The sequence below is a fragment of the Osmia bicornis genome, chromosome 4 (genome assembly GCF_907164935.1).
Source record: "Osmia bicornis bicornis chromosome 4, iOsmBic2.1, whole genome shotgun sequence".
Classification (NCBI taxonomy): Eukaryota; Metazoa; Arthropoda; class Insecta; order Hymenoptera; family Megachilidae; genus Osmia; species Osmia bicornis.
The window spans coordinates 3,187,001-3,200,304 of NC_060219.1; the positions used below are offsets into that span (position 1 = coordinate 3,187,001).

General features: G+C 41.8%; 1 protein-coding gene across 7 annotated transcripts in view; it reads right to left on the bottom strand.

The window, feature by feature from the left end:
* LOC114883227 (fat-like cadherin-related tumor suppressor homolog) overlaps positions 1 to 7,540 on the bottom strand; it is a 291,047-nt gene extending 283,507 nt beyond the window's left edge. For all 7 annotated transcript variants that reach the window (XM_029176014.2, XM_029200842.2, XM_029200833.2 and 4 more), the window contains exon 1: positions 7,175 to 7,540. The gene's annotated coding sequence lies outside the window, so the exon portion shown is untranslated. The remainder of the gene's footprint in view (positions 1 to 7,174) is intronic.
* Positions 7,541 to 13,304: the final 5,764 nt, after the last annotated feature.

The window sequence follows — 13,304 nt, forward strand, 5'->3', positions numbered from 1 at the left end:
CTTTATAACCCGCGATAAAATTCGCGATTTCTCTCGACGAACAAAAGCGGATGCAACGAGGAGTGCTTCAAAGAATCTGATAAAATGAATCCCTCTTGAAGTTGATTCGCCGATTTCTTAAGAACATTACGATTAACTTGATTAGGAGAATTTGCGCCAAGATTGTGGTTGAATTTTCACTGATAAGCAGAATTAAGATTTTGGGTAAGACGTTTCTGACCGCCTTTGATACACACCCTTCCGCTGGGAAAGGGTTAAACTACCTGCACGACGAGTTCTTCAAACTCAAACACCCACCTCCTGACACCCTGTATACCTAACAGTATCAGTAAAGCACATCATCGGGTCGTGATTTACTCACAAAACGAAGCTCGTAAAACGAATCGTAAACGTTCGTGAAAGCTTACCAGGTACCTGGTGCTCGTCTTTGAACCAAAAAATCCTGAACGACAAGAGGAAGAAGCGTTCACGAAGCGCGTTAAGTGAAAGAAACACCGTCGCGATGCGGTTCGTTTACGTAAGACGATTGGCTTGGAATAAAAACGACCGAAGGTAGCAGGGATTAGTGACATCCCCCGAGTACTTTCAAACATCGTGTACCGAAATAGAGGGATGGGGCTTATCACTGTGGCCGCAGCTGTGAACTATAATCCAGCTCCGCGTTTTCCACCGGTGGAAAGCTTGCAACAAAGGTCTGGAGGGATGGGAAAGCATCTTCCGTCCGGGAGGTTATTGTTTCTAAATTAACGCACTGATTTCTTGCCAAGATCCTGAGAAATCTGAACGCTACCGTTTGTACGTTCGTTCATTCATTCGTTTGATGCTCGAAACCGGGTTACGTGGGTTACATAGGGTTAGGTATGCGTGCAGAATACGCGTGGGCTTGTTAGCGTGTCGGTCAACGACACTGTCGACGGTGACTTCAGGAGGACGGGCTGGCGTGGACGGTAAATCCGTCTACGTCGGATCAACACGGCGAATGAATCGTAAAGCACTCGGCTGCCACTCCTTTTCTATCGCTAATGGTTGCTGGAGAAACGTAACGTGCCACCCCAGGGTGGTCAAATAGTAGGGAACCTACTATTTGATCGATTTCTGTCCGATCGAACGGAGGAACGTCGAACAAGACAAGTTCTTGATGGTTCTTTTTCTCCAAACGCAGCACGATACTTGTGTATAATAGACGGAGTTCATCGCCTTGATATATATTATGAACATCAACATTCTGATATCCAATTTCTAATAGAATAAGAAAAAAGTAAAAAATTCACAAAAATCGACAATTTTTTAACCTTTCTAACATAAAAATTCAACTGGCGCGTCTTGTTTGTGCCGCTTTTCATAAGATAATACGAGTAATTAAACACACGACACAGCTGTGTATTTTAAAGTAAGATTTCGACTTCTAAGACCCTTCCACGCAAGCCGACCATGAAAATTAGCGACGTAGAAAGAACGCGGATTCCTACTCGACCTGTCTTACGTACCGTTTGAATGACAATGAACCGTGTTGAATGGCCACGAAAGTTTTGGTATTTACGGTACATTTGAAATATTCCTCGTGACACCGATCCTTTGACATAAAATAAGAGAAACAAGGTGCTTCCTCTTCTCGTTACGACAACTGTATTCCAATCACCCAATAACAAGACTGTTTGTGTAAAATATTGATTCACCTCGATATTATTTTATTGCGAACGAATTTAAAATGGAAACACGAAAGAACAAAATGGAGAAGAGAAAGTGTTCCGAGGAAGCATAGAGGGAAGTAGAGGAACAGAATAAGTAGTAGATGTATACATAATGGGGAAAGCGAAACGGAAAGGGAGAGAGGTCCACGTAATTTCCACGTTATTAATCCGCTCAGGGCTGCATTCCCATTTGCGCTCGAGGACTTTGCTTAATAATCGCAAAGCCGCGAAAAGCTCAGATTACTTTAAGTACTTCAACATTTATCTAAACTTATTCTTTACAAGATACAGGGATTCACGTGACGAATAAACTGGTGAAATTAATTCATAAAACAAATGAATTTGCCCGTTTTGTTACCATCGGTACGTCTAATTAAAAGAAACGAAATTACGATGGAAAAGTGGGTTCAAGAAACATTCAGACATTTCATGGAACGAATATCAATGAAATAAAGGAGCTTTGTGCTTTTTTATGATACGATATTAAACATTCTATTATGTCGCATCGTTAAGCGATTCGTTCGTTTTTAATAATCACCGTAATTGCGAATAAAAGTAGTTCATAAAACGTTTACGTTTCCAATTAAAATTGTAAAATGAGGTCGAGATAATTTTGCTCAAAAATTTATTCAATTTGTCGAACGTACCTTTCGGTTACTCTTCGATATTTCATTACAAATGACGAACCAATTAACAGAATTCACCTTCAATTATACCCATTTAAGTTCATGCATACTGTAACGAATAATATTTCATTATCGCCCATTGATTAAATGTCACGAAATTTTAATCGATGATATTTTCGTAATAATATTTTGATCATCAAAAACAGAATACCCGTTTCGTGTCGTGTACAAGAGGAATGAACGAACAAGTATGATGACAGTAATCCAGGTGCATCCTCATAGAGGAATCCATCTTGCACGTAATAATATCCTTTAAGAGCTCGCTGCATAGCTTCGTGCAGCGTATAATACGTAAGAGCTCGCGAAATGCACGTTTGTCGCAAAGTATTTCATCTCCTGCCTTCAATTTGTACGAATTTCTTGCTAAGAAGACGTAGCGACGAAACAATTTCGCGTTTCGCTCGAGTCGACGATATTCGATAGAAAAATTGTTCAGCAATGAATCGCGATCTTGAAATTTTTAATGCGACCTCGTACGCATAAAAGTATACGATAACGTTAATTTAGCCGCGAGGCAGAAAATAAGTAATAAATAAATCATCCGGCAAGATCTGGCGGCCACGCAATGAACGTTACATGTAAAGGATTAACAAAGAGCGTCGCTGAAACTGGACAAATTCAGGAAACATAAATAAGATTATCGTAGCTGGTATTTCGCGTAAAGCAACGTCGGAAGATCATAAATTCCTCGTTCGCGGAATACATACGTTAACGGATAACGGTGGCGAACGTTACGGGGGTTCAGCTTTATAAAAAGGCAAAGCGGGCACGGTTTATTGCGACAAGAAAGATCTCTTGCTAATGCAAGATACTTTATGAATGCTAACGAGAATAGTAAAGTGGCGACTTTCTCTCGGCGAAACCATGCATATAATCGTCATATTGCACATCATGAATTTCCACGTTTTCCGCTGCACCATTAAAACCCCTAGGTACGCCGAGCAATGTTTCATTTCCGGCAGTTTTCTCGATTACAGTCAGCCGTACCGAGCTAAGATTATTTATTATTCCTTCTCGTATGCGGCAGACGAGTGCCGTATTTTTAACGTTTTCAACATGTTCGAAGAACGTGGCTGCTTTTAACTTTTCAGAAATTCCGTTTTCTACGACTTTAAAAGGATCTCGACGTCGACCCATCAGAAAATATTCCACAAGATGGATTCCGCCAGCTGAATGCTAAACTATCGCTATACAATTGAACTTACCGATCAGTGACACTAATCATCGTAATTGAAAAATTACCATTTACCATGTTCTCAGAAAAACAAAGGGAAAACAAAGTCGTACATTCTAAAGTGACCACACTTGCAAGATCGAACCCATCGAAGCATTGAACCATAGGACCCGAAACTTTATTAAACTGCATTGAACGAAGGCGGAACAATTCAAAGAATCGGTAGCCAGGGTCAGAACAGGTCGGTGCACGTACGTCAGACATTTCTCCACGTTTCGAACGTGTATTTCAGAAAAACATTTTTTTCCGCGGTTGCACGTGTTGCACGCTCCTTGCCTTTTTCATGCTCTGGTTACGATGCGAGCGGAGGCGAGTTCACTTCGGATTGCACCGAGCTCCTACAAGCGTTTCAAACGCGAACCAGACAGTTTAAAGCGTTAACGTGTACTACCGTGATTTAAAACCGTGCCGCATCACGCGAGCTCCAGACAAAGGGAAATACGCTGATTGAATTGGAGCATCTTCCCCGTCTACTTCTGTATACGAGTGTGCGCGCGAAGAAGGAAGCGACGAGAGAAACAAGGACAAGGGGAAAACACGGTATCGATGAGCCGTTTATTGATATTTCAGGGAATAATATAGAAGGTGTTATCCTACATGAAGAATAAGACCAAGTCTTTTCTTCTTCCTGGTGAAATTAGCCTTTGTCAGGAGGCATAAAATTTTCCGTAGAGAAGAAAGAAAGTGAATGGAGGACACGGCAGCTGGTCCCTTGTATTAGGTGACCGATCGTTGTCGCTTTTATACACGGAACAACCTTTTACCGACGCATTTATTGTCGTACCCGAGTTTACGATCCTCTCCCACCCATAGGTACCAACGATTTTACGAGTCTAATGCTTTCCTCTGCTCTTGAAATTCAATCCTCGCTTTCTCTCTCCTCTCGAGAGGTGAATTTTGCCCCGGAACAGGTTTCGAAATCGAGAGGTGCTCCGAAAAATTTCACGCCGGTAAAATCCTATCGTTTGCTTATTCCTTTAGAGGGATCTGTCGACTTCGGAGAGGTAAATCTTCTCACGAGCAGGTCAATCGAAGATCGATTCCGTCGTCACGAATGGGAGTGTATTAATCAGCAGTTATCTCCTATGCTCGGTTGTGTCCGTTCGAGCAACGTTTCTAGGACGGATAATGGATAATCGTCGGCCACCTGTCCCTGTCGTAATCTCACGAGGTGTAATTAACGAAGCCTCGTTAACATGCGGACTAAGACAAAGGGTCAAAGCACCCGTGGAAACCATGTACACAGCCTTTAACGGCGTATCGTGGCTGGCTGCTAACAGTTTGTCGAAGCTAACAGAAATATACTAACGTTTCGTCGGGGTTCAATCTTATCGGTGGGGCGAATTACATCGAGGCCCCCCTTCCGTTGCACGCGACCAAATCGACCGGTTATCAACTCTACATATACAAAATATCGCTAATAATTAAAAAAAAAAAAAAAAAAAAAAAAAAAGAAATACAATAATAGTACTAGATATGAGGTAATAAAAAAGTGGAAAAAATTATAAAAAAAGAATTTCTCTTGTTTAATAGCTTTGGTACAATGTATGTCTCACGGGAGGACGATAAGATATGCAAATTTTCATTCTAGTTCAATGTTATCGTGAAAATATGAGAAGTTGTTGCAACATTATTCAAAGTAAAATATTCAGCCTTGGCACTAGATACATATTTGAAATAATTTATATTTTTTTAAAAACATATTAACTTATAATTCCGAACACGAGGGTACTCAATAATAAACTTTACGATAAAATTAAATTAGTGGATATTTAGAGAATTTTAATTATCCAAAGGACTTTGGCTGACAACATAATGAATATTAATCGAAAATAATTAAGTGAAACGCATTTAAGTGTTCATCTTAATCTCGTCTATGTATCATCGCGTGGCAAAATTAAGAAAAAAAAGGGGTAACACAGAGATGACTTCAAAACTTTTTGCTACCTCGTGTTCGTTCGTGGAAACCATTTATCTCTTGCTAATACATTTATCTTGTAACATTTGTAACCAACGTACACGACACGAGCGTGTTTCCTTCCGAATAATATTTTACAATTATTTTCTATCAATGCGTTCGCGTACAAGCTCGGAACACGCAAGGTAACAGGAAAATAATTTTCCTTTTGACATCGTAACACGGTACGAATTCATCCAAATACCCGACGATACGATCTGTGCGTGTACCTAAAATAATAATGGTCGACTCGCGGCTGTTAAACGAGCGTACGTTCCACGTTAAAGGGTAAATGAAATACGACATTCCTTTAATACTACGCTCTATCCGCTTTAAGCGTCGTTTCGGACTGAAAAGAGAAAAGTTTGCCTGACGAATTCCAATGTTTCTTCCCTGGCGAGGTTACGCGGTGGAGGAAAAAAATTTCGAGAACTGGTTTTCGAAACTAACAAACTCGTTCCAACATAATACAGAATGGCCCGAAGGATTTCAGTGTTCAAGGAAAGGTACATGTTCGTTAAGTCCACGTCGCGTTAATTTAATGCGAATAAGTATCGCCATCTATCATTTTATCCCATTTCCCGCCTTGCTTCTATCACTACCTCCCCCCTACCTTTCTTTCACGATGGAAAAATAACATTCTGGATGATAAAGCAACAAGCACCATAAAATGAGAATCTAATCCGCGGCAGATCCTTCGAAATTCGTTTAAAATTCTTTCGGCAACGTCCACGTTAAATTCTTGTCCCTACCATCCATTTACGTACTTTGACGATCGAGCTTGTTATTGCCAATTTTTTTGTAAAATTCTACCCTTTTTTCTATTTCGTTTTACATATCCGACTATGCAAAGCGACAAAACGAATGTAAAGTTTATTGACACTACCAACGAGACGAGAACGTTCACGATACTCCTAGTAAAAACACCATGTTGTTACGGTTCGTCAAGCTAAACAAACGGTTCAGGTTATTCCTCTAAAATTCAGAGTGTAAATTGAACATTTACAGAATCGGAGAGACATTTGTTGTTGTAATATACGCGACGCGATCAATTTCATAATAAAAATAGGGAAACAGTAAGGAGCGTTCTTCTGCTCCAATTCAAACAAGGGTTACTTATAAATCAGACGTGGATACATGTGTAGGGGATACAGCGCTTCTGATTGGTCGCTGAAGTTTGCCAACGACGCTACTCAAATCACCATCAAAACCATTACCACGAATTTCTCGACGGTTTCTGTTTGTTCGTAGGAAATTTTAAAATTATATAGATCAAAGGAACAAGCACACTTGTAACGTCTCAGTGAAGCCATGACTTCGTTTCAAAGTATTCGAAATAAGACAGGTTTTTGCCGCGCGCCATAAAGCATTACACGGTGGATCGTCGACGCCATTTTGTTCTATACACGCGATCGAACGCTTGATCGATGAAACGCCAAAAATGTCAAAACGGAGTGCAGATAAAGCATAGAAACTAGAGTAAAACTTGATTTCAATCACTTTTAAACCATTTTTCACTGAAAGTTTGTTAAATACGATATGTATATATGGATATACGCTGACTGATTCGTTTCAGAGCACTAGTAACGAATACAAGAGCACGCACCTTTTTTTGTGATGTCGAGCTGCTCCGATCCGGTTCCCCTTTTCCTGCACAATTCCCGCGGTTCGGTGCTTCCGATTCAGGTAATCCAAATGAAGGTAGTTGAAAAAGATATCGTAGACTCGACTGAACACCGTCCGAGTCTCACAAACGCTCGTTACGTGCAGTGACACTGAACTCACGCGAGGGTATACGCGGCGAACGATAAACAACCGAACGAGATTCCCGGCTTTTCACTGTCACTCCAGATTCACACTGTACGTTGTGCACCGAATCACACGCGATCAAAACAAAGAAAATAAACGACACATCGAAAATGGTCGCCTGCACGTGGAAAACGGCGACCAGTGTAATACAACGTCCGTCACGTCGGAGCGGCAAACCGAAACTAGCGCGCTGCGCGGCAGTCAACGAAGGCGAGCCTAGTAGGCCTCCCTTCCCCCTTCGCTCCTCCTTCGCGCGCACCTTTCTCCCTCTACTCCCGTTTACTCTTTCACTCGCACTCGTTCGTCTCTATTGCTCGTTGTCCCAGTCGTTCAGTTTCTCTATCTACTGTACCCGACCCCTTCCTTGTCCCTCTGCGGACCCATGATTCCCTTCACGCGCAATCCCTTCCTCTCTGTGCTCCGTTCCACGGCCGACGACGCGACGATCCCTTCTCCACGAACGATCTCTTACACAGGCCAGCCAAACCAGGTCCCTTTTCCAGCCGAGTCCCTCAACTACTCCGTTACGAATATTCAGTGTTTGTATTTTTCTTTTCTTCTTGTAATTAATATTTATTGTACCAAAAAGATAGTATTTATGAAAAAGTGTCGAAAAAAAAAATATAGGTCAATGATTCAATCCTCGGTTTACTTGAAGTATCCCGTTCCACGTGGTTTCGTTTTATGCGGTTGACAATCACGCAAAATGGGATTCGCTTACCCCTGTAATGTATAGTGGTAAAGAACTCGTTTGTTTCATTCATGACTCTCGTCAGAGAATTTAAATCGCTCCGATTGTCGAGTCGATAATGATTCTATTTACTAAACGGTGTATCATTTGAAAAAGTGGAGGTGATCATGTTTTTTTTTCTTTTTATTGTAATCTGTTACCGTGAATCTTTTTTGCAGATGCAGCATAGCACGCGTTTTACCTCGACATAAATATGTATCTTCCGGTGCGATGGATGAAAGATTGGACGTTCATCAGCATGGCGCCTTGAAAGACACTTCTTTGTACTAGACAGCTGCGTATCACTGATTACTATATCTTGCCGTTTCAAGAAATCGTTTCTGACTAACAACCGCATCTGCGCGTGATATCATAGCACTTTGTGTTCTTTGAAAAATAAAAGGAATTGTCTGGTTCGAACGATTCGGATGGTTTAATTTATCTTTGATAAAAGTATTTTAAAAGGTGTTTCTAAAATTATCACAAAACTTTTGCGTCGTGCTTCTTGCATGACTAAGAAAGTTTTTCAAGTATCTCTTATGCCAAGCTGTTTCAGAACCAGCAAGCCTCTAGGATCGGCTTTAAACTCTTCGCTTGCCTTTTGGACAGGCAATTTGTAAGCGAAGGATCTACAGAATTAACCAAGGTCTGCTTCCCTCGCATAATCATAACCATTATTTATAACCTCGATCTTCTTTTTATTACTGTCCTATGTTTTCTCGATTTCCTCTTATTTACTACCTCGTTAGAGCTGCCTCACGACCAACTTAGCGTATTAACAATGGTCACGCGATTCATCGATCGATACATTGTTCCCGATGCAAAGCTCGAAGGATCAACAACCTTATTTATGATAATATTCTCAAATAAAATATACAAAGTTTAAGACAAGTAAAATATTTTTTTCTCTCCGATATCAAAGATTCGCGTCAATTTGCGCGGCCCGCGAGGAGGTCCGAGTCGCTAGGTAATTATTTGATTTCGTCTCCAAGAGATTCGAAGGCGATTTTCGGAAAGCTCTCGAGCAACTCGAGCAGAATCGAGATCTATAAGTGTACTTGAACGAGCGTTCGGGATTTCGGTGCTAATGGCACTTCAGAAGGAACACGGTTCCTGCGGTGGTTAGGAGTCTAAATGTTTACATAGGAGCTGTTCCTTGTCGTACCCTCTAGTATTTGCGTCAATATTTTTCGTTTGTTGCTTTGAAAGGGATTCTAGTTTACATTTCGACACCTTTTGTTTCATTTTCCATACGATTATTATAATACAGCATAATTTCTTTTGTCACTGATGTATTTGCAAACGTAAACTTGAATTTCCAGTCGTCTCATTGATAGTCACCATCTATCGTATGCTGGTTATAGGCACCGGCAACGATGGTAAATTACGTCCGGATCTGAGCAAACACGTGACCACAGTACTATTTACACCAGTAGTTGGTAGTGACTAGAGTAACGGGCCTAGCCATGTACCAGGAACTAGCAGGAAGGGTATACAGATCAAAGACCCCTGACGTATCTCTCTTGCTCCAGCTCTTCGAACCGACTCCTACGGGTTGGTTGACATTACGCTGGGACAGCGTGGGGTCGCGATGCCGGACTCTGTCCCCTTGAGAGTTTCTTAAAACGAATCTACATTAATTTCATCACGGTGAAAGACATAGGAAGCTCGAATGCTCGCGCTAGCCAACCTTAATGATTTCATCGTTGACACACGCCGCGACGAGGAGCTGTAATTTAACCAGCTAATTATGGGATCGCAAGAGGCGAACGGTACACCGGTCCGGTGGAAAATGAAACGATTATTAGGACACGTTGGCGTGAGATCTTACGCAGCTCTTTCGATAGATCCTTCGTTCCTGCCGGGCAACTCGTTAGCCGAGCAATTTGGCAAGCGCAAGGCTTCTCGCAGGTCCGCGTCCAATGCCAGCCGCCGGCGTCCCTGTGCGGTAACAACATCCGGAGTGGGGAATAAGCGAGATGGCCTGGCGAAGGAGCGAGCCAGAGGGATAGGGATGGAAAGGGATGAGCATCAGGGTGAGAGAGGCGGTTGCTTTTCTCGAGGTAAAGAGCGGTCAAGTCGGACCAGTCGGAGAGAGAGTCCAAGAATCGGTCGGCCATGACACGACCAGCCACGGTACGTACTCAAGGCTATCAACCTCTAAGCTTCCATTAACTGCTCACCGTCGATGTGCGCGATCGCGTTCGTGTGTACACGTATAAAGGGTCATACCTATTCCCCGCTATCTTACCCTTTGTGACCGCAATTTTGCGGTTCTAACCTGGCCGAATGATTGCACTGTAAAAACTTTTATCGCGGTACTTGAACGAGTGTCACTCGAGTTTATTATTAAATTGTTTGATTGCTCGTTAAAAATCCATTACTCGATTGTGAACGTCACGAAGTTAGAAATATGGCAAATATTTCTGATTGCGATATTATTTGGCTGTATTCTAAAGATATCCGGAGTAATCATCTTTCGATTGAGTTCTCCTTTTTCGATTGAACGATCGACCAAGATGGTGGCGAGATACATCGGTTCGACGCAGAGGGTGGCGCTAACAGGTTCGTCTCTGCCGTACAATGAGTCACGTTGAATGGTAAAAACTAGTCCGGTAAGGCAACACGAATAAAATGATAGAAGAGTTCGAGACCGAGTCTGGATTCGTTTCCAACTAGAGAACAACAACGTTTTCCTTTTCCTTTTGTTGCCTCGCTTAAGCAGTTGCGAATAGGTGCGCACCTGCTGTAAACATCGCGCCAAGAAAATGATTAATTGAATCGAAAGTAGAATGTAAATAGTGACTTCCTCTAGGCTTACTCGAGGATTCTTCGGGAAACGAGGCAAAACTTAATTTGCACAACTTCGTTGAAGACGATTTTATCAGAAACAAATTAACGAGAGAAAAGCGGTAATAAAGTGAGTTTTCTGGTCTGTGTGCAACACGGTGAACCTCTCTCGGCACGGCTCGATCTTCGATCGATTCCAGAAGATCTCCTCGGGATCGTGACCTTCGTTCGGTCATTATAGCCGTCATAAATCATTCGGCGAAATTACATCGCGAGCTTGCGTGATGAGAGAATTACTCGTCAGTGTATAAGGGAATATTTGCCGTGCAGGCATACGAAACAGTTTCTCCGGTGAGATCGTACAATGTCTCGAAAGATTACCTCATCAAAGGCATCGATTCGATTTCTATGTAAACGCAAATACGTTCCTTTCTGGAAACTTGTCAGAAATTTCCATGATAATTGTCCACATTGAATTCGAACGTAGTTGAAACACGATAATGTGATTTCATTTCGTCCAAATAAAAAACACACTTACATTTTTTTCACCGATTTCTACAAATTTGGGTTATTTTTGTTGAAAGCAAAACGAGTAGGAAATTATGTATGTACTTTGCGTATCGTATGGAACGTATACTCTGTTGATTGCATTATCATGCATTTACCGGAAATCGAACGATTGTACGTATACATTTTTTTGTTACGTTCTCCATATCTGATATGCAATTTGTTGACCTTTCGATTTCGGATTGAATTAATTTCTACCAGCCGCTGGCTGCTTTTGTAAACAAAATCGATGCGATTATCGTAGTCGAGATTCGTGGGACGGGTTCGTGTACCTACACGTCGCAAAATCGTAGCGTTTCACTGACAGATAACAAAACGAGCCCGGCAGAACGTTGATTAAAACTGCAATCATTGCGCGTGACCACAGAATTCGATAAAAGCTTCGAAACACCGCTCTCCGTCTCCGATGACCGACCGGGACAAATAGTTAGCGGCTGTGGATCGTAGTTACAGCTGAGCAGAAACGTTTTATAAAGATTTACCGATCGCTACGATCGAAAGAAATTATTCGCTGCGGTTTTTCGTCGATCCTCTACCAGTGTTTTCGAGCCTTTTCTATCTGGAAACGAAACCGGCACAATTACACGCCACGTCGATGGTCCTTCAAGGATACTCCTGTCATGATCACATCGTGATTATACGGACGATAATTTGTTCGAGGTCTGATTATTGAAATTTATTCCAACCGGTAGGTACGTTTACCGTATAGAAAAATGAGAGCCGTTCTCCCTTCGTATGCTAATACGAAGATTATTAGTTTGCTCCCTATATTTCCTCGCGTGTAATAGGATCGCGTAATAAGACTTCGTGTTTTTCATTATAAACATTAAGTTATTGAAGAGCGAGTGGTTAATTTATTTACAAAGGTTTCAACAGCTATCACCGCGTAATATTCGTTAATTATCACACTTTAGTCGATATCAATTATTCGAATAGAATACGAATAGAATCTGATTTTTGAAGATACGATTTGGTGCATTTCCTGTATTCGACGAGTTCGAAGTTGGGTTACAGAAGGGACGAGGGAATAAAGAATATCTGAATAAAGATTTGGCCTTGGTAAGATATGCCATGGGATGGCCCCTATGTTTCAGGGTGCGTACAGGTGGAAAATATCGATAAAAAGTTCCCCGAAAGAATTATGAATCCCAACGGCGCGGGGGTGGCGAGTGTGAGAGTAAACTGGTCGTCCGTTCTTTCGTTCGTTCTGCCTACGTTTTATGGGAATTCCATAGGAAATATTTCAATACACGTTTGGATGATGGCTCAAGGGACGACCTTGTCCCATCTAGCTTCGCTCCCCCTCGTATCATTTCCATTGTATGTATATCACACATTTACCAGGACGTACATTCCTATCGCGAATGACCCGTTCTCTCTTTCGCACCCCACTTCCACTTACCACCCTTTTACGAGGAGGAATTTGAAAGCATGCGAATGATCGGGGTACAAATCAAGGCTCGACGCGATCAATCATCTGCAAAATATTTTCCTCGGGCGTCTTATGGAATACGGGTCGAGGCAAACGAAGGAGAAGCATTCATAATTTTTCTTCTATTTTTTATTAAAAATTTGTTTCAAGTTTACCGTCTAGTAATCGAGTCATGAAGCGAGCGATGCTCGGTGGTTTCTCGGTGTATCTCCTTTTAAAGGAAGACTTGCCGCGAAAAGACTCTACCTTTCCTCTGGGACAGAGCTACTTGAAGAAGAAGAACAAGAAGGAAAAGAAGCAGCAGCAACGTTCTTGCTGGAAAGTATCTCGAAAACGTTACCATGGAGTCGAGTTACAAAGAACCGCAAGAGTACGGCTAATTTTCAGTGGTTCCTTCGCTTATAATTC